The following is an 18,130-nucleotide window of genomic DNA, read 5'->3' as shown; positions in this document are numbered from 1 at the left end:
ACTCCAAATGAGACAGCTGAAGCCTTACAACCAACACACCGTGGAAAGGAATACGAAACAATATTTTTTAAAATGTGGTCAGATAAGAAGCAAGGGTAGGGTGGGGGAGGAGGATCTTGCTAAGATATTAAAGATAACAAGGTTGAGAGGATCCTCAGGAAACTGCTTTAGCTGGGTCTTTACTTTATGTGGCCTCAGCAATCCAAAGACAGGCACACCAAGGATGAGGTCTGCTCCAAGAGAGGCAGGCCGCAGATGACACTGATGAAGGTTAGTTGCAGTGGAAGTCCTGGTCAGCTCAGAGTGAGGCTATCAAAAATGGCTGGTTCTCCACCCTATGCTGAGACCAGGCCTTTTCTGGTGTGACTGCAAATCTCCTCAGGAGGCAGACTCTTCCCACCCTTTGAATCTAGACTTGCCTATCCTGGTGTGATTTGCTTTGGGTGGTAGAAAATGAGAGAAGCAGCATGGTGACAGCTCTGGTGTCTGGATCTAGGGATGCTCTGTTTCTCTCCCAAGTTCATCCTGCCACCTCTTGTCTCTGTCTACCTCCTCCTTCTCCCCATCCATTCTCCTCCCTGACTTCCTCCCCTCCTCTCCTCTTCTACCTCTCTTCTCCCCTCCTCTCCGTACATGTTAGCATTTCCAGTCTCCATCCAGCTTTCCCTATCCACATTCCAAACTATCCCAGGAAGTTCTGCTGGCCTTTCCTCATCCTGGTCCTTCAAGAACTTTTATATCGCCAGACTCCTTCTCTGTGTTTTTATGGTGTGACTTAGGAAGAATGCAAGGGAAGAGGGTGAGAATCCAGAGAGGACTAGAGGACAGAGGACAGAGCTCCCAGCCTTCTGGTAGTTCAGGCTGACATTGCCCTGAAGAACCTGTGGGACAAAACGTTCACGAGAAATGAAGCCTGGCCCAAGAGTGGTTTGTCTGTTCTCCTGGTGACAGGGAAGGGAGAGAGAGCCAAGTGGGGGTGGGGAGAGAGCTGGAAAAGCACTGCTGGGATCCCCAGGGAGCACTCTGGAGTAATTGCAAGTGCGAAGGTACTCAAGTAGGCTGCAAAGTGTAGGGGGCTCAGTGTAGGAGGGGACTTGGGTGACTTACTGTGGGGATTGAATTCAATTGCTCTTCGAGAAAATGCCAGCGAGACAGGAACTCCTGTTTAACCACCTCAGCTGCTAGAGTTTGCTTCTTAAAACATGATTCAGGGAGAGTAATGAACATGAGACCCCGGATTTTATGAGGGGAAGGCACATTAAATCTGTACCTAATCTTCTGCATGGTTTCTGCGACTTAATAGCCACTTAATAAATGGCGGCGAATCACTGTTATTGTTCGCCATTGGGTTTAGGCTCTGAGCCAAGTTCTATGCCCGCCTCAGAAATGACAGTTGTGAGTCTTTCCCCATCTCTCTAGCCTCATAGCCCTTCTGTCTCACTTCAAGATGTTTGTTTTAATGTGGCTCTTTAAAAAAGGACGTCTTGACTGTGTCAAAACAGAGCTAGTAGAGATGAACATTGTTTCTGTATCCAGAACTTTCTCACAAATAAAACAAAACGTACCTTAGATGTGGTCCCGCTATAGGCAAGAATTAGAGTCCAGAAGGCACCTGCTCATAATTTTTATGTCAGAGAGCCAAGAATTGGGCCAGAGACACACAGAGAGTGGTAGTGGGGGGGCGGGTGTTAAGGAATAGAAATGATAAGCATAAAAGTGGACCAGAGAGCTAGGAAGGTCCAAGGCTCAGCTGCCCTGGGCCCCTGAGAACAGTGACCCTTTGGGGTCATTTACACAATACTTTCCTTCTCACAGTTTGGTGACTGAGGGCTGTCCTTTACATGTTACCACGTGTGGGAGTGTCTACTCTTTCTCTCAACTGGATTCTTTCCTGTGTTAATCTCGATGTCTCTCCCTCCTCTCCCTCCTCACCCTCCTCTCCCTCCTCTCCCTTCTCTCCCTCCTCACCCTCCTCACCCTCCTCTCCCTCCTCTCCCTCCTCTCCCTCCTCTCCCTCCTCTCCCTCCTCACCCTCCTCTCCCTCCTCACCCTCCTCTCCCTCCTCACCCTCCTCACCCTCCTCTCCCTCCTCACCCTCCTCTCCCTTCTCTCCCTCCTCACCCTCCTCACCCTCCTCTCCCTCCTCTCCCTCCTCTCCCTCCTCTCCCTCCTCTCCCTCCTCACCCTCCTCACCCTCCTCTCCCTCCTCACTCTCCTCTCCCTCCTCACCCTCCTCACCCTCCTCTCCCTCCTCACCCTCCTCTCCCTTCTCTCCCTCCTCTCCCTCCTCTCCTTCCTCTCCCTCCTCATTCTCCTCTCCCTCCACAGCCTCTGTAACTCATTTCTCACTGAGTTTCAGCCGGACACAACCAACTAAGGAGTCAACTGGGGTTTGGTGTTTGTGAGTCTGTGAGCATTAAAAGGAGACAGAGTGTATGTTTTAAGGCAAGGTCTCACCACGTCATTCAGATGGATCTGGAACTACCCGCATAGACTAGTCTGGCCTTCAATTCGTGCTCCTCCGTCAGCCCTCTGTTAAGTAGGTACATAACTAGGATTCTCCTGTAGTGCCTAAATAAAACAGATGCTGCTTAGAGTCAGCCAAGAAATATATCTTAATCTTACTTCTTCCTTCAGGATAAAATGTCACTGTCCTCAGACTGAAAAGAACCCTCTGGACATCCTCCTGTTTGGAGTGCTATCCTATTCATGAGTCCCAGTTCTTAGATAAAATCTGTGAGGGACATTATTTGAGAGGATATTTTCACCATGTGGTTATCTATTGTCTAAGCTTCCAAACCAAACCAGACTACAGATTCTATTCCTATCTTTGCCTCCAACACAAAAGGTGTCTCCACCCCAGTAGAGTCATTGTGACCTCCACAAATTGGAAGACTGTCTAGGAATGGCCTGTGAGTTCAAAAAATTATTATATCACATCTACAAGCTATTTTTGTTTCTTATTTCATTTTCTTTTTCTACTTAATTGGTTACAAATGAACATATAAAGGGCAACACCTTTGGATACATAGATACATTATTCAATGATCAATCACGATGCTTAGTACAGCCATTACGTTACGTTTTTCATGACGACAGCATTCAAAGCACATTTTCTAATGTGAGGTGCAAATTATTGTTGAAGATAGTCCCAACTGTGCAGGAGAGCACTCAAAATTATTTCCCAAATCTGCTCGAAGCGTGGTGCCCATTGTCTGATCTAATCTACTCCCCTCGTCCATTTTGCAGTAATGGCTATTTCAGTCTGTACTTCTAAGATGCCATTTTTAAAATTACCATACATAGTGTTGTATGTTTCATTAGGTTTCATTCTCAAATGGGGTCTGGTTTGTTGATTCTCCTCCATCTTCTTGAGCATCCCAGGAACCCTTGTTCCCTTTCTCCCCAGCCCCCAACTTTCCTCTCTGACTTCATGTCACCTGTGTTCATTACCCTCTCCTTTCTTCAATTCCTCTCTTTCCTTCTCATGGTCTCATTTCTAGTTATAGTTGACCCCCACACTCAACCATGCTTACATCTCTTCATGCACATAACCATTGTGGGCCGGAGTCTACCCTGAGAGAACATCCATGTCTCCTTTCTGATTCCCTTGATTCCCACCGTCCATCTCCATACATTTTCCTGAAGAACCATTTTGGTTGTTTTTCTTTTTTTACAGCTGAATAAAATTCTAGTGTGTATACTTACCAAATTCTCAGTATCTATTTTCATCTGCTGATAAACAACTAGGCTGCTACTGATCCCCCTACTAGCGCTCTCTCTCTCTCTCTCTCTCTCTCTCTCTCTCTCTCTCTCTCTCTCTCTCTGTGTGTGTGTGTGTGTGTGTGTGTGTGTGTGTGTGTGTATGTACGTTCATGGTATTTTCTGTCGTTTTCTATTTTCTTGATTAACATACCATTACACAATTGCAATTGTATGAGAAAGAACCCTAAATATGTTTCCAAAGTACAAAGGGTTCTTATAAATAAAAAAAACACCAATCTCAGTTCATAGAGTCCCCTAAGGCAAGAGCTATACCCTCCCTAGCATCTGGAACTCTCTAGGCCTTGCCAGAGAATTAGCAGTCAAGCCTTGTCCCGGGAGTCACTTGGCATCACGTATCTCTTAAGAGATTCCCAGCTCTGTGAGGGCCATGATGTACATAGGTCGTTCTGACAATTAGCGCGCCCTGCCTCAGACTGGCTAATTTTAGTTCAACTCTGCAGCCTATGTTGATATAGACAATCTTCCCTTTGCTTAAGGCCTCGGTCTCTCCAACTGAACGATGGCAGACTGTGGTGGTTAAATGGTATCAAGATTAAGCTCCTGGGTCGGAAGTGAGGGGCGGTACTTTTCTGGTCTCGAGCTTGTAAGGAGGGTATCCTCAAAGTGAAATGCAGACTGACACCTGAGCATGATGTGTTGAGGGGCTGGAGCAAGAGAGGAGTTGAATAAGGGTGGGAGGGGGGTCATGCCTTGGATCTCACAGTAACTGCTTGCTGTGAAGCGCCATCGGGATATGCACTGTGCCAGACACCTAGACAGCTTGCATTGCCATCGGATCACATGAGGTTTTTAAGTTCTCACCCCCAAAAGCCGCGTTACAAAAAGACTCCTTTCCCTTTTTCCATTATGCAAATCACCTTGGTGTCTATTGATTACATTTGCATGTGAAGAGGGACACCGGGTTTGAGGCTGATGCATTTTCGCGTGCATTTTTACTTAATCCGCTTGCGGGAGGGAGGTGATTATAGGCACAGGTATGAGAGCATTACTGTCGGCAGCTAATAGAATTTGTTACCTCCGGAGGGTAAGTGTAGTCTGACAGTGGGATTAGTACAGGCAGGTGGGAACAGAGCTGGGCAGACACAGCCCCTCCTAACGGTCCTCATCAAAAATTCTTGCTGGCTGCTGCTGGAGGCCATGCACTGTCTGACCTGGCCTGGGGACTTACCTAATGCTGAGAAGTGAGTAATTCAATAGAGAGAGGCTGGTCCACTTTGCCCCGGGCTCTGCACGAAGATCAGCTTCCTTCTCTTTATGCCAGTAGGTCTGTACTTCCGTATAGCTTGGCAGAAGATGGTCGCATTATGCCTGTGTGTTGGCAAAGCAGCTAAACTCCCAGGCTTGGCTAGTCAGAAAGAAAGGGGCCTCGCAGCTGTTCAACTATCTCCTCCATACTTTGCTCTCCATATTATGCCTCCTTTGAATTCAACATTTAAATTTACCCATTAAGTTCTAAAAGCTATGGCACTGAAAGCTAAAGTTGACAAAAGGTATGCCAACCCAGTCTCTGACAAAAACATAGTCCTTTCAGGGAGGAAAAAGAAAATGTCCCCTCTCACAGAACCGAATTCCTAAAACACATTTCTCTAAGTATGAGGCTTCTGCACACAGAGGTATCAGGAGGCTTTTCTCCTGGCTGCTTTTTTCCCAAGAAAATTATTTTCCCTGTATTTCCCAAGAAAATAGAGAGCAGCCTGAGGCTGGGGATGAGCAGTGAGTGTCCCATAACTCTCCATAGCCCTAAGTAACTGCTGAAAGAACAAAACTTGGGTTTTAGTTGGCTAGTTGTTAGGCTTATTTGCATGTGCCTGTACATGCACTGCGAATTCGGGTGTGTGCCCGTGATGCACAAACACATATGTGCATATGTGAGGGATATGTGTGCAGGTGCTTATGTGCACGTGCTAGACAGTTCAACTTGGTCTGAGGCTGGGGTCTTCACCTCCCATATGGGAGTGGTTATGGGCACCATTCCCACTGGGCATTTACAACAGTGCTGGAGAGCTGGACTCTGTTTTCCATACGAGCTTGCCCAGTGAGGCATCTCCCTGGTCCCCTAATTGTTTGTTTTTAATCATTTTCTCAGCCTCTACTGAGGTAGAAAAAATGAATGAGAGAGAGTACAGGTTCTCCAAGAGGCAGCTTGAAACTTTCACATGCCAACCTTTCAGCAAAAATTGCTTGTCACTGCTTGGTTAAAAATGAACCAGGAGAGCAGCTCGAGGCTTGTGACTGTCACGGGGTTGGGGGGGGGGGGGAGGAAATGAACCCTGATGGCAGAGGCTTTAAACTGACTACAAAGCTCACAGGTAATCTGATGATTGTGAACATAATTAGCGGTTTATTCCCAGCGCAAAGCTGGCAGAAGCTAGAAGGCAAATACTCGCTAATGAATGTGGTTGGCCATCTCCTGTATCAGGGAGACGCCTACTAGGATTTGCACGCGGCGAGTCGTTCAGGAGGGCTCTAATATGGGTTGCTGGAGACTAAGGTGTTCATTAGATGGACAAACAAGGGACACCAACACGAAAGAAAGTTCAGACACCAGCGCCAGAGACAGATGGCTCATGTGGCAGAGGAGGGAGTCTCACTGCAGTCAGGCTCTCTCAGATATCCCTGACGGATGCAGATGAGAGGTAGGCACCAGTATGTGGCACTTCCAAGTGACATACATCTTGGGGTTCACAGATCCCGTAAGTAGGGTGTCTGTCAGTATCTGTGAGTGGTAGGCGAACTTAGGCAAGACAGCAGATAGACCCTAACATTTCATTCTTACTGCACCCATCCTCAACGTCAGACTACACGGAACAGTCTCAAAGTTGAAGCCGAGAGTGGTACAATGTGACGAGTCATTTCCCCCCAGGTGGCCTGAGAAGGTGACATTCGGATTTCACACCAAGGCTTATGTCATCCTGGGCCAAACAGTTCTCTGGCCCATTTCAATAAAAACTACACTCAGTCCGAGACTCTGGGTGACTGTTCTCTGTTCCTGTCCCCATCTGTCCATCTTGTTAATTGTGCAAGACGTATTTTATTTCCAGGGTTTCATTTCACGGAATGCTCGCCTATCAAAAAGTTCTGGTCTCTATTTCAATCTAGATGAGGCATCCCTAAACATTGAGTTCCTTCACTGAGGGGCCCCAGTGGTCTTCCAACTGTCCTGTCACGTGCAGGGAGAAATGAGCACGGTTGATCATGAATTTGAAGCCAGGGGTAAAGCTCCAGTAAGGGCAAACACATTTATCTCCTCAAATATGTATCATCTGTTTGGACTCAACAGCCAGCCAGGCCTCTGAACAAGGGACAGCATGCATACAGTTCACTCAATGGGCAGCAAGCAAGGCGAACTATTGGAAAACAGGCTTTTGCCTACATATTTTTTTTTCAAATGAGGAGTTGTCAAATATCAACTAAGGAATACAGCAGGAAAGACTCAGAAACCAGTGAGAGACGTTTAAAAGGCAGAGAGTTGAGGGCTGGAGAGACAGTTCAGTGGGTAAGAGCACTTGGCAGTTCTCAAAGAGGACCTAGGTTCAATTCCCGGAACCCACATGACTGCTTACAACCATCTGTAACTCCAGTTCCGGGGGGATCTGATGCCCTCTTCTGGCCTCCACAGAAACGAGGCACTGATTTCATGCACAGACATACATGCAGGCAAAACACCCCCACATAAAATAAGCAAATAAATAAAGATAAAATTAAAAGAAATAGTCATAGTTTTTTTCTTTTTCAGAAGAAGAAAGAAGGGATTTATGTTGTGAAAGTAGGATGCTGTATTGTTTTTAATTTGGTTTGTTTGTCTCTCAACTTTTAAAGTATGTAACACAAAGTTCTAATTCAGAGAGCAACTTCCTCTGCCACTGTCCAAACCCCAGATGCCCAAGAGACAGGTCAGGTGATTCTGAGGATGTTGTGGGTTCCTTCCAGGAGCCCTGAATCCCAGATGGAGACCCACACACCGAAACTGCTCAGAAGTCAGGTCAGCCATGACAGTCCTGGGCTCTGCCCTTGGTCCTGGCCTCCGTTCAATGTGCACTGATCTCATCCCCTACCACCTCCTCCATCATCCACTCAGCTTAATTTAAACGATTTCTGTGCCACTGACTATCTGACCTCACCACCGAGGTCATAACGCTGAGCTTCTGCCTCCCGTAGTCTGATGTCTTCAACCACAAAACTGGCCAAAGTTTATATACACCCAGACATAAATTCGTTAAGTAGCAAAGTGTTTTCGAAGTGTAGACAAAAGGTCTCCAGGATACACAGGAGGTTAAGCTTGAAAACATTTGAAGAATAAACAAGGCAAGTAAGATGACTCAGTGGCTAGAACATAGCCCACAAGCCTGGAAACCTGAGTTTGATCCCCACATCCCATGTAGAAACGGGAGAATAGAACTGACTCCACGACGTCCTCTGAGCATCACATGTGCCCTCACATATACATATCATATATACACACAGTAATAATAGTAACAACAACAACAACAACAAGATATATACAGAAAAAGCTAACTCATACTGTCTGTGAGTCTTTTCCTCTTCAAGCTCAAACGCTTGTCCATCACTCCCCACAGAAGCATGCCTGTGAAAGACACGCTAACCTATATGTGTACGAAAGAACCTAACACCTCTCTCCTTATCATCCAATCCACAAGCAGCTTCTGCCCTGTGGGTTTTTGTTTTGTTTTGGTTTGGTTTTTTTGTTTGTTTGTTTGTTTGTTTTTTACAGTTGCTGCAATGAGAAGTCTGACAACATAAATTGAAGGAAAAAATACATGGTTTGTGCTCACTGTTTCCAATGGTTCAGCCAACCTCAAGAGCCTGGGGTTGTGAGTGTATGGCTGAGGACCTGGACCTCATGCAGGATGGGAATCAGAGAGCAAAGGCAGATACTGTGAGCCCAAGTGTTGCCAGAGACCTACCTCCTCCAGGTGAGCCCCACCTACCAAAGTTGTCATCTAGGGACCAACTTTTGAAAACATAAACTCACAAAAGGCCTTTCACATTCAAAGCCATGACAACCCCTCTGGGGTTGTCCAAGAAACAGTATTACCTAACCTTACCCTCCTAATAGCCTTGCCAACTGACTGAGAGACAGACTTAAGGGGAAAAAAAATCCCTGTCTTCTTGAACAGTGAGTCAATACAACATTTTCTTGGCTGGCTGTGATAGGTCGTGGTTGTAAACAGTGGAGAGGGTGAAGTGTGGGGGAATGTTGACTAAAGCAGTCTTTCTTGTGAGTGAGATCAGTTTTGTTTGGGACACATTTGTTACCTTTGAGAGAGCACTTGACACCAAGCAAATGCTCCCTTACGTTCTGTCCTTCCAACTGCTCTCACTCCAACCTTTGATATCATCTCTAACTTCTTTCTCTCACTCTCCACATCCAACTTGTTGTGAGACCCTGTAGCTTTTACCTTCCAAATACATGCAGACTCCAACCACTCTACCCCAGTCCACAGCTAGGCCACCTGGTCCAAACGTCATCTCTCATTGGATGTATGTACGCATTCCCCACTGGCTGTCGTGTACATTCCCAGCCTGCCAGCATCTCAAGCTCGCCCTTTTCCTGATGTACTTTATTTCATAGCTGCTTCCTTCTCCTCCTTCCTCTAGAATACAGGGCAAGACTTGATGTCCATTCCCCAGCTCCTGCAGTACTGAGTGGATGAAGGAGTACTTTGGAGAGCCAGGTAAAAGCCTCAGAGTTTTATTGTACTCACTGAACATCTGTGTCCCAATTTTGCTGAGAAAACCGTGACTTGAAGATTCAGCCATTTGCTCTGTTTCAAGCTAACAAATCACCTGTGTGGAATCTGTATGTGGGCTCATGTGACTCCAGAGCATCAAACAGCAAGCATAATTTCTGAATCTCAGATGTTAGTGAGGAGTGATCTCCTAACTACAATATTGCCCAGGTTTGTAATGAAAGAAACCCAGTAGGTCTAAGGAGGTTAGGTGTGGGAGGCAGCCATGGCTCTCTGCCCCTTCACCAGGAGACTGTGCTAGCCCAGGGTCTAGGAGTGGGTCAACCCATTGGCCTCACCTTCAGAAGAAGTTTAAAGACACTCTACTAAGCCTCACCATCTCAGCAGAGGATAAAGGGACAGGCGAGCATTTGAATGCCAGGTCTCCTGCTGTTTGAGTCTAAATCTGCTCCCCAGAGTAATGAAAAGAATCAAATAAAGCTTATTCAAGAAAGCCATCTCTAGTTCGGTGGTTCCTAAAACATACAATCACTATGCTCATGTATGTCCTCATTTATATGAGTTTTGCTGAGCTCATTAATATCACTGACCTTTACAGGGCACCCTAGAGGGTCTCTTATGGTCACATAAAGACTAGAACTGAAAAGGTTCAAGCTGACCCACAAATGCAGGCCTGAAATCCCAGCTATTACAGAGGCCAAGACATGAGGATTATAAGCTCAAAGACTACCTGGGATAAAGAGTGAGTGAGAGGCCACCATGGACAACCTCGTGAGACTATGTCTCAAACTCAGGAAGTGACGAGAGCTAGAGATATAGCTCAGCAGAAAGTGTTTGCCCAACATATGCAATGCCTTAGGTTCAAACTCCAATACCACAAAAGACTTCAATAACATGAACAATATGTTTAAGAATGGACAACCACTAAATGGCAGCATTAGCACTGGATCCTAAGTATCTCAGAACCCCCAATACATCCTCCCTCACATCTGATGCTTTCTTCCAGTCCTGTGTCTCCCCCCGACTCCCCACGCACCAACCTCTCTGGCCTGGTTCTCAGCCCCATATAACAAAAGCAAACATAGCCGCACCAAAATGACAGGATGACTCAGGGCAGAGTAGGAGAGGTCAGTGATCTCAAATTAAGGGGAACTGAAGCAGAAGGGGGGGCAATCCCAGGAAAGAACCTGGATTCAGAGACAGAAAATTCCAGAGCATACTGTGAAGACAGGGAGCACCCAGTGTGGTAAAATTGAGGCTTTCAGAAAGGAAACTGGTTGAAAATGTGGGAAGGACTAGAGTTATGGTAAGGAAGACCTGACACCATGGGCCCATGGGGACACCAGCTGTTTCTGGATAAGTGAGTGAAGATCACGAAAAGGAATTGGGGGATGAGGCCAACAGGCTGGGGAAGAGCCAAGCAGGATGGTGGCACCAAGAGATGGATGTCAGAAACACCATCCTATTGATGGTAGGCTCCAAGCTTCTGTGGCAGCAGGACATTAGCATATACAGCATCCTCTGCCTGGACACTGCCCACAACCACCCACACCCGCTGCTGCCTACCCTACTGTCTCTACCATAACCTTCCCAGCCTAGTCCTAAGCCAGGATTTTGCATTCTCTTTCATTGTACTCCATCTCTGCCCCCCCCCACACCCTCACTGCCCCCACCTTTAACACTTGTGAGATCATGAATGACCCTCCCCCTAGCCCTACCCCCACCCAGTAGTCCTGGTAACTTCTCACCACCCAAGCAGGCAGGGCCGCAAGGCTGCCATCAACTGGTCATTTATGCTGTCTTTGCTGTGTTCCAGAAGCAAATGGTCCAGGGGCCCATTAGACCGATGCCTGAACTCACTTGGGGAAGTAGTGACCTAATCAAAGATTATGTGGACAGGGTGGATAAATCAAAGGGTGGGAGCTTATGCATGTTCCCTCGATTCACTATCATCTGGGGAAGCCCCTCACATCCTGAGCCCCAATCTGCCACCATCCTCTTAGAAGGCTTGCAGAACTGTTTATCACGTTTCCAAAGTGATTGACTTCTGATGAGAGGTTCCGGAGCTCAGGCAAACGCGCCTGGCTTACAGGGTATTGTGAGTAAAAGAAAAGAAATAACAGGTACGCTTCAAGTGTGGGAGCTGAAAAAGAAGCTAATTAAATGTCAGGGCTGGAGTTTAACCCACTTGAAGAGGGTGTTTCTATTCTGGAGTCACTAGTTTCTCATTCCCAAACTCAGACTCTGAAACACCCACCCTGGCTAGAAAAGCTTACGTAGGAACCCTGTGAGCCGAGGCGGGCTGCAAAGCTGGCCACTGGATTGGATGACAGCCCGGTCTTCCCGTCCACACAGATTGGATTGGATGATGGCCCTGGTCTTCCGGTCCACCCAGACTGGATTGGATGATGGCCCCGGTCTTCCGGTCCACCCAGACTGGATTGGATGATGGCCCCGGTCTTCCCGTCCACCCAGACATAAGACTTCGGAAATAGAGGGCTTGGGAGATTGGAAGAGCCACAGGCTACACTCATTCGTCTTCATTGTGTCTGAAAGAAATGAAAACAGGACCAGGAGACAAAGCTCTACCAACATGGCATCGGAATGGTCATGTTTGGAAGCAGATAACAGTGAAATCAAGACATTGTAGCTCGAGGCAGATGCAAGGGACTGGCCCATAGTGAGGTCTGCTCTCCTCACATGCCAGACCCTGGACTTTGGACTGTTTGTTTGCATCCCCGTCCCAGGGACAAGTCTTTGTGACTGTCTCACAGAGAGAACTGGCACCGTGCAGAGGGGTTTCCAATCTTCTCTGACTAGAGAGGTGGGCAAAGTGGTAGCCCAGAGCTGGCCCCTCAGGGAGTCGTGCTGCCTGAGGCTGGAGTCATCACCCACTTTCCTAAAGGACACAGGACCCTCTGGTCCCCTGCCATCCTCCCCCTGCCTTCAGGACCACACTATTCTTCCACCCTCAGAAGAAAAGTAGGAAGGGCATGCCTTGTTGCTCCCGACTGCCTTCTGCATAGGAGAAAGGGTTGTAGTAATCGTGAAGTTGGTGCCTTCTGTAAGTCCTCTGCCTAGCAGCTTGAAGAATGTTTCCCTGGGACTTTCTCCCAGCTGGTGCCCACAACCACCCTGCCTGCTCTGTAGCCAGGAAAATGGAGGCCCATGGGTGACTTAGACTACACAATCTATTAAGCAAGACTCCTTTTCTAGTGCTCTCCCTGCCCCACTATTCTACAGAGTCCCTGCATTCTCAGAGCCAGGCCCCTGTTAGGCTAGAATTTCCAAGGTAGAAATCCCAGCTGGGGCACTCAGGGTTTAGCAACAGCTGCTCACCAGGCCTGATAATCCCTCCTTCAACCTGGAAGTCCAGGGGCTCGGAAACGAGTGTGAGAGGTATAAATAAATCTATGCCAGGAGCTCTTTTATTTTTTAATCATTATTTTAACCATCTACTTAAACAAGTAATTGTTCATCATCTATTCCTTTTTCTTCTCCTGCCATCCACGAGTGCAGGAGGAGGCGAGGAGGGACGGCGAAGAAGGGAGGAGGGAGGATGAGGAATGAATGAATGAAAAGCGAACAAATCCCTCCGTTCCAGGCAGCAGCATAAACCACTTATTATGAACAGAGGCCCCGAGAGAGTCTTGCTTTTAATATGATTTGGATTAAGTGAAGAAAAGGAACATGGGCTCCCACACACCTTGGTGTGATTGAATCAGTCAGCCACAAAGGCTGTCTACCCCCCACCTTACAGGCACTCCCAAGCTGCAAGGCCACCTCCAGGAATGGGAGTGGGGAGTGACCTTGGTCATCTCTGTCTGGGCAAACAAGGGTTGGGAGTTTATTCCATCCGTGTGCCTGAGGAGCTCAGACCATACATGTTTCACCAGGGACAGAAAACACTACCCTCAGGAGAAGCAATCTAGCGTCCTTCATCCCATTACCCAGGGGTTCTCTCTCAAAATGTGTGTGTGTGTGTGTGTGTGTGTGTGTGTGTGTGTGTGTGTGTGTGTTCTTTGAAGACAATGATAAACACTTAACCAGGAACCAACATGCGCCGTCACCCTCACAGCATGGACTGGGTGATGGGGTATCCCAGATTGTCTGCAGGGCCGCATGCCTCGGTTCCGGTACAGTATCTTATGACGTATCATAAGACATATGACATATCATATCAATTTGCTATCTGCCCTAGTCGTATGGCACATACATCCAGGTTCCTGCAAAGTGGCTACACTTCCAGATTCCTTAAATATATTCATTGCTAAAGAAAAGAGCTTGTCCCTTCCATATGTAAACTCTACCTTGGAACCCTGAGAAGTGTCTTGTGTGTATGCTTAACTGGGCTTTTTACTTGCTCTGGACTTAGAGGTCACGGTAAAGAGCCGGGTTAGAAAAGCTTAAATATGCAGTTTGTATTTATTTATATCCAATAGCATTGCCTGAAAGATTTGGTGGAAAGGCAGCTCAGTCAGCATAATACTTACCTCATGCACACAAGGATTTGAATTCAGTCCCAGAACCCAAATAAAACCTGGTACTAGAAGGTCAAAGACAGAAGATTCCCTGTGGCTCTAAGGCCAGCTTCTCTAACCTAATTGGTGAGCTCCTGGCCAACAAGAGACCCAGACTCAAACGAGGTGGATGACATTTCCAAGGCTGACATCTGAAGTTGTCCTCTGGCCTCCACACACATGCACACTGCCCTTACACAGGCAGGCATGTGGGCACACACACAAGCACACATACATGCACGAAACAGTTCTTAACTGTTTAATATGCTGTGGGGGGGGGATAAAATGGCTGCTCCACGTAAGTTTCTTGGGCACATTTTGAATTGGTTATTCAGGAAACCTTATACCTCTTGAGAAGTAGTAAGAGTTCCAAGACAATGTCTTTTTGGAGAGAGTTTACATCCATCTACATTAGTGAATAGCAAATGAAAATAAAGGAATTTTTAGCTTCTCTTCCCATCACTGCCCTCAGTGTGCAGGTGAGGGATCTTATACAGGAAGAAGACATTAGAGATCTGGTACCTGCCCAAGAAGAGATGATTAAAGGTGGCCAGAAACTGAGAGAGCTTTCTGCGTCACAGGGTTATCCTAGCTTGCTGTGTGACACCTCCCCCAGCCTTTCCTAGACTCATCCACTTCCCTGTGCCCCTGAAATTCAACTCCTATCCCTTCAAATTCCATAGAAAAAGTAGGTTATCTGCTCTTTCCTTGAGTCTAATGCTCTGGTGCTGTGGGGATGCGATAAATGGTGTGTGTACACCTTCCTATTGTCAGTTTATTTCAAAGACTTGGTAATTACAAAACAAATAAAGACCTTCCTACAATGGCACCATGAAATCAGGATAGACACCTACTGTAATATCCAGCTGGGGCAAGAAGTATGCATTTAGAAATGCTGGGTGCTTAGCTTCTGGGCTATCATGAAGGGTCCTCTCAGGGGGTCCTTCTGTCAGGGTTGTTATCACCATCTGTGGAAGTCACTGTGTCTCCCACTGTGCTTCACTCTACTACTGTTGTACACATGCTCACCATTAAGGTCCCTCACCCGTGCCTCTAACTCCTTGGATATTAAGTTTGACTAAGAGCCTTGCTTTTACCCATGGCATATAAGTAGACAAGGCACATGGATCCAAAGCTCTGAAGAGGGCTCGTGTTTATGGTAGCACTCTTTCCCTCCAGCTCTCCAGGGCCAACACAATAGTCCCAAAACACTGAGGTTCTTCAGTCAGCCTTATGCTGGAATGAGAACCCACAGAGAGCAGCCCTGAACCAGACCCTCAGCCTGGGACCAAGCACAACAGAGCCACGGGTGACCTGCAACTCAACTTGACTACAGAAAGCATGGGGCTTAGAGGTTCAGTCAGCCACCAAAGCTGACTCTGTGCTCATTTACCTGATCCATGGCAGATCCCATCTGGATGTGAACTGAATGTTCTCATTCAAGGCAATTTAAAGTAAAGACTGAGCAGGGTATATTGAGAGAGAGAGAGAGAGAGAGAGAGAGAGAGAGACAGAGACAGAGACAGAGACAGAGACAGAGAGACAGAGAGAGAGACAGAGAGAGAGAATCTGTGTGTGTGCGTACATGCACATGCACGCATGTACATAATAATTAGTGAAAAAGAGGCCATGAATTTGAGAGAAACCAATGGAGGATGTACAGAGACAGGGTTTGGAGGGAGGAAAAGGAAGGGAGAAATGGTATAATTGATTGTATTACAACCACAAAAATAAAAGAAAAAATGGTAAGATGGAAAGATATCTCCAAGTTTCACTGTGTTCTATTTCCTAGGCTGGGTACATAGTCACTCATTCATGCATGCGTGCATTCATTCATTCATTCATTCATTCATTCATTCATTCACCGGCAAGTAAGCATTGTGGTAAGGACACAGGCTCCCAGTACTCCCTGGCCTCAGAAGCCCCAGCTTCTCCTCCCACCTCCAGTAAAACTCACCACTGACACTAAGTGCTTAGAATAGCAAAAGGCACAGACATCCTGCCATTGCTTAGCTTTAAAATTGGGTGCAGAGAGAGACTGGGATTTTTAGCGAGGACCCAGACCTGATCTGAAGGTAGAAAATGCTACCATGAAGCAGAAAGTTAGAGATAGGTATAGAAGCAGAGCAGAAGTTAACCAAATCAAGGGCAGACGAGGGAATATGATTCCAGGCTGGGCAACAGCATCTTAAAAATTCAGCATGGCTGAGTAAGGGAAAAGAAGCATCATTTAGGAGGAGCTGGGGGCGGGGTGGGGGAGGCAGAGGGCAGGGGTGCTCATGAAGCCTTGTTCCGAGTGTTGAAACATTGGGCTTTCATCCTAAGAAAACATCAGGAGCCGGGGATGTAAAGCCCGAGAGAGAGATCAGGCTCGCTGCTATAAAAGATCACTCTGACAGACCTAACACAAAATGATTCGGAAATGCCGGAAAAGAAAGCACAGATGGGTCCCAGCCACGCGGCGGGCTGAACGCATCGTTCTTGATTCCTCCCAGATGCGACTGAAGTGATGACAGCACGGGGACTTAAAAGGCATTAAAAACGACAACAAAAAGGATGTAGAAGCGATGAACGCCCGCAGAAATGTAAACAAATTTTTCGAATTTGAAGAGAACAAAAGCAAGAAGCAACAGAAAAACACTTAGCAAAGTAAAAACAACTGAGCCTGCTCAGGAGAAGGTGGGAAACGGGCTTGTGTGTATACAAGACCCCAGGCTGCACCAAAAACCTTCCTGGCAGGATGCAGGTATGGCTGAAACAGAGTGCCTCAAAGTCCATACAAGGTAACATTATATGCTGCCTCCCTTGCAGCCAGGAAACTAGGAGCTTGGGCTCTCAGGGAGGGTACCAGAGACGAATGCCAAGATGGCAGATGGGAAACAAGGGTATCGATCTAAAGTCTATGTATTAAAGGTAAGCCTCCCCTGTCTCCCATTCTGCTTCTAGAAGCAGACACCCAAGTATCTTCCCTACCCTTGCCTCTCCAGTCAAGCAGTAGACCAACAGATAGAATGCCCCGCCCCCCAAAATCGAACTGGTCAAATGGAAAGATAACAGCAAGGTGCGGGCTGGAGAAGATCCTCAGTGAGTCAGCATGGTCTCTGTCAGGGAATCAAACCCATGGTGGAATTCTTCGAGTACCAGGATTCTCAGGCTGAATCCTATTGCTGCCTTGTTAAGTGCCAACCACACACTTATCAATAGATTTCAGGCGGTCTCTAAGTAGGTATGGTCTCTAATGCATACCTATAGTCCCAGCACTCTGGAGACGGAGGTAGTGTGATTACTAAAGTTCAAGGTCAGCCTGGGCTACGTAATGACAGCTTATTTCAAAAACAAAGAAGGAAGGGAAGGGTGAAGGAAGGATAGAGGGAGGAGAGGAGGGGAAAGGAAGGGAAAGAGGGAGGGAGGGAGGGAAGGAAGGAAGGAGGGACGAAGGTAAAGAAGAAAAGAAGACTGTGAAAATAGATTCCAAATACAAAATGAAACATTCACCAGGTTGTTTGTTTGTTTGTTTGTTTGTTTGTTTGTTTGTTTACTTAGACAGGGTCTTGCCACATTGCCATTGCTGGCTTGGAACAAAGTGGCCTTGAATCTATGACGATCCTCTCTCCTTTTCGCCTGCCTCTCAAGCGCTGACAATACAGGCCCGTCCCAAACTAAATCAAGACAGGGAGGAGAGGACCCTCTCAAATGACGAAGAACAATCCGAAGAGTAGAATGGCATTCGCCACACTCACAGAAACTACATGGAGAGAGAAAAGGAAATTAGAGGATGCGGCACACTTAAAAACTGAGAAATGCTGGTTTTAAAAAGCAATAGAAAGTTTAAAGCACTCATGCCCATGGGTTGGAAGAATTAATATTGTAAAAGTGGGTAGCTGGAAAGACGGCTCAACACTTAATGTGCTGCTCTCCAATAGAACCTGCGTTTGGTTCCCAGCATCCACATGAGGTAGTTCATTGCCTGTAATTCCCAGCTCCAGGGGATATGATACCCGTTTCTGGCCTCCACAGGCACACCTACTCACACCTACTCATACACGGCACTGACGCACACACATGTAGAAAAATAAAAATGAAACCAATAAATCTAAAGATACTTTCAATACT

The 18,130-nt window shown here is 46.9% G+C and overlaps 2 long non-coding RNA genes across 4 annotated transcripts in view; one reads left to right on the top strand and one right to left on the bottom strand.

The window, feature by feature from the left end:
* LOC134480047 (uncharacterized) overlaps positions 1 to 11,902 on the bottom strand; it is a 77,344-nt gene extending 65,442 nt beyond the window's left edge. Inside the window, exons 1-3 of one of the 3 annotated variants that reach the window (XR_010054163.1) lie at positions 8,712 to 8,745; positions 4,955 to 5,094; positions 2,458 to 2,571 (exon numbers count right to left, since the gene is read on the bottom strand). This is a non-coding gene — a long non-coding RNA (uncharacterized LOC134480047). Of the gene's footprint in view, positions 1 to 2,358; positions 2,572 to 4,954; positions 5,945 to 8,579 lie in introns of those variants that run through there. The other 2 variants (XR_010054162.1, XR_010054161.1) reach the window with 2 other exon arrangements.
* LOC134480049 (uncharacterized) lies at positions 8,778 to 12,919 on the top strand. The gene is made up of 2 exons (XR_010054165.1): positions 8,778 to 8,923; positions 9,406 to 12,919. It is a non-coding gene; the product is annotated as an uncharacterized LOC134480049 (long non-coding RNA).
* The last annotated feature ends 5,211 nt before the right edge of the window (positions 12,920 to 18,130 follow it).

This window comes from Rattus norvegicus, chromosome 8, assembly GCF_036323735.1.
Source record: "Rattus norvegicus strain BN/NHsdMcwi chromosome 8, GRCr8, whole genome shotgun sequence".
Lineage (NCBI taxonomy): Eukaryota > Metazoa > Chordata > Mammalia > Rodentia > Muridae > Rattus > Rattus norvegicus.
Note: the sequence above shows the minus strand (reverse complement) of the source record. Positions and strands in the feature narration are given on the sequence as shown.